This window comes from Amblyraja radiata, chromosome 2 (assembly GCF_010909765.2).
Source record: "Amblyraja radiata isolate CabotCenter1 chromosome 2, sAmbRad1.1.pri, whole genome shotgun sequence".
Lineage (NCBI taxonomy): Eukaryota > Metazoa > Chordata > Chondrichthyes > Rajiformes > Rajidae > Amblyraja > Amblyraja radiata.
In genome coordinates this window covers 137,584,756-137,588,253 of record NC_045957.1, presented here as the reverse complement: position 1 = coordinate 137,588,253, position 3,498 = coordinate 137,584,756, and positions in this window count along the sequence as shown.

Sequence of the window (3,498 nt, the reverse complement as noted above, 5' to 3'; positions counted from 1 at the left end):
TTTTAAAGCAGCTCTAGTAAATTTTTTAATTACGGGAGGTGTTGTGCCTGGGGTAGATCGGTCTGAGACCAGTACTCTCTGCCGTCTCTTGGGATTCTTTTAATTGAAATTGTCATACCAGGTCATGATGCAACCAGTTCTACTGTGCATCTACAGCAGATGTATGGTTGCCTTCAATGGCCACATTGAGTACAGGAGTCAGGAAAGCATGTTGTAGCCTTATAGGACTTTGCTTTGGTGTATAGTGTGCATTTCTGGTTGCCTCATTACAGGAAGGATGTGGAGGCTTTGGAGAGGATGCGGAAGAAATTAATTAGAATGTTGCCAGGATAGTTCTAGGTTATTAAGCTACAAGAAAAATTTGAACAAACTTTAGGAAGCATGGTGTAGTATATGCCCCAATCAACATCAATGATGTGGAATGGAAATGGTTGAGAGTTTCATGTTTCTTGGTAATATTACCAACAATGTGAATTAATTATACAGATGCAACAGCAAAGAAGGCACATCAATGTCTCTACTTCCTTAGGAGATTGTGGAAATTTGGCATACTATACTGTATCTCTATTGACTCTTACAAATGTCTACATATGGCACAGTTGTGCAGCAGTAGAGTTGATGCCTTGCAGCACCAGAGACCTGGGTTCGATCCTGTGTATGGGTGTGGTCTGTATGGAGTTTGCTAAGTTCTCCCTGTGACTGCATGGGTTTTCTCCGGGTGCTCCAGTATCCTCCAACATTCCTAAGACGTGCAGGTTTGTAGCATAATTGTATTTGGAAAAAATTGTAAATTGTCCATAGCAAAAGGATTTGAGTATAGGAGCAGGGAGGTTCTACTGCAGTTGTACTGGGTCTTGGTGAGACCACACCTGGAGTATTGTGTATAATTTTGGTCTCCTAAACTGAGGAAGGACATTCTTGCCATAGAAGGAGTATAGAGAAGGTTCACCAGACTGATTCCTGGGATGTCAGGACTTTCATATGAAGAAAGACTGGATAGACTCGGTTTGTACTCGCGAGAATTTAGAAGATTAAGGGGGGATCTTATAGAAACGTACAAAATTCTTAAGGGGTTGGACAGGCTAGATGCAGGAAGATTGTTCCCGATGTTGGGGAAGTCCAGAACAAGGGGTCACAGTTTAAGGATAAAGGGGAAATCTTTTAGGACTGAGATGAGAAAAAAAAATGTACACAGAGAGTGGTGAATCTCTGGAATTCTCTGCCACAGAAGGTAGTTGAGGCCAGTTCATTGGCTATATTTAAGAGGGAGTTAGACGTGGCCCTTGTGGCTAAAGGGATCAGGGGGTATGGAGAGAAGGCAGGTACAGGATACTGAGTTGGATGATCAGCCATGATCATATTGAATGGCGGTGCAGGCTCGAAGGGCTGAATGGCCTACTCCTGCACTTATTTTCTATGTTTCTATGTTTCTATGTCCCTAGCGTGTGTCGGATAGTGTTAGTGTATGGGGTGATTGTTGATTGGCGTGAACTCGGTGGAGTTGAAGAGCCTGTTTGTGTGCTGTATCTCTAAAGTCTAAAGTAATGTACCATGGAATGCATACTGTCAAATTGCATCATAGCTTGGTTTGAGAACAGTTCTGCCCAAGACAGCAATAAATTGCAGAGAGTTGTAGATGTAGCCCAGTCCATCACACAATCCAGTCTCCCCAGCAATGACCCCATCTACACTTCACGCTGCCTTGGAAAAGCCAACATAATCAAGCACTTACCTCAGCCTGGTCATTGTTTCTTTTCCCTGCTCCACTTGGGCAAAAGATACAGAAGCTTGATTGCATACACCACCATAGGAACAGCTTCATTCCCTTTGTTATCAGGCTGCTGGACAGTTCTTCCATAAGCTCGGATAGTTCAATTTATCTATGTCCCATTGGACTTTGTCTATGGAACTGTTCCACTGCAATGCTGAGAAATATATTCTACATTCTGTATCTTCCCCTTTGCTCTACTCATTGTACTTGAATTGGATGTGGTTGTATTTATGTATAGTGTTATCAGATCTGATTGCATAGCAAGCAAAACAAAGTTTTTCATTGTACCTCAGTACATCTTGTGAATCGCACCGTGGGATTTACTTTTAAATTTTGTTGCACCATGTGCAATGACAATAAAGAGATTCATTCATTCATTCATTCATTCATTCATTCATATAACGATAATTAACCTACACTAATCTTAGATAGTTTTCTCTGGAACATCAGGTGTTGAGGGCAGACCAGATATAAAATTATGCGAAGCCTACATAGAATACAATTATTTCCCAGTATGGAAATAGTGCTTAGTGATGGACAGGCATTACTTGCCTTGCTGCCCCATGCAACAGTTTGGCAAATGTTATCAGGTTCAAGATATTGCCTGAAGCTTCCCCCACTATTCCTTCTTATATCATCATGTCCTTCTTTTCCATCAGAACAATTGCTTGATCCTGAATATATTTCTTGAAGACTAATCAACAGGAAATGACAAAGAGACCATATAATTTTTCTTTCTTTATCACTCTTTCTTTATTCAACAGGGAATGACCAAGGGGCAATCTAATTAAAGAAGGAGTCATTTGCTTCAAATAAGGTCTATTTTAGCCATCTTACAATGTCATCAGAATTTTGTAGCAGGCACTGTAATACTTATGAATCGTAGTGACTGCCAAGTTGTACATAGTATATTTCCATAAGAAAGAAGTTAATAGACAATAGACAATAGACATTAGGTGCAGGAGTAGGCCATTCGGCCCTTCGAGCCAGCACCGCCATTCAATGTGATCATGGCTGATCATCCCCGTTCCTGCATTCTCCACATATCCCCTGACTCCGCTATTTTTAAGAGCCCTATCTAGCTCTCTCCTGAAAGCATCCAGAGAACCTGCCTCCACCGCCCTCTGAGGCAGAGAATTCCACAGCTTAACCAGGTCATAGAGCCATAGAGTCATACAGTGCGGAAACTGGCCCTTCGGCCCAACTTGCCCACACCGGCCAACATGTCCCAGCTATACTAGTCCCACCTGCTAACATTTGGTCCATATCCCTCCAAACCTGCCCTATCCAAGTACCTGTCTAACTGCTTCTTAAATGTTGGAATAGTCCCTTCCTCAACTGCCTCCTCTGGCAGCTTGTTCCATACACCCACCACCCTTTGTGTGAAAACGTTTGCCCTGTTAAATCTTTTCCCCTTCATCTTAAACCTATGTCTGCTGGTCCCCGATTCAACTATTCTGGGCAAGAGTCTGTACATCTATCCGATCTATTCCTCTCAAGATCTTATACACCTCTATAAGATCACCCCTCATCCTTCTGCGCTCCAAGGAATAGAGTCCCGGTCTACTCAACCACTGCCTATAGCTCAGACCCCCTAGTACTGGCAACATCCTTGTGAATCTTCTCTGTGCCCTGTCGAGCTTGACAACATCTTTCCTATAAACACGATGCCCAGAATTGAACACAATTATCTGATTGTGATAATATGAGTTTTTTGATAGAAGGAT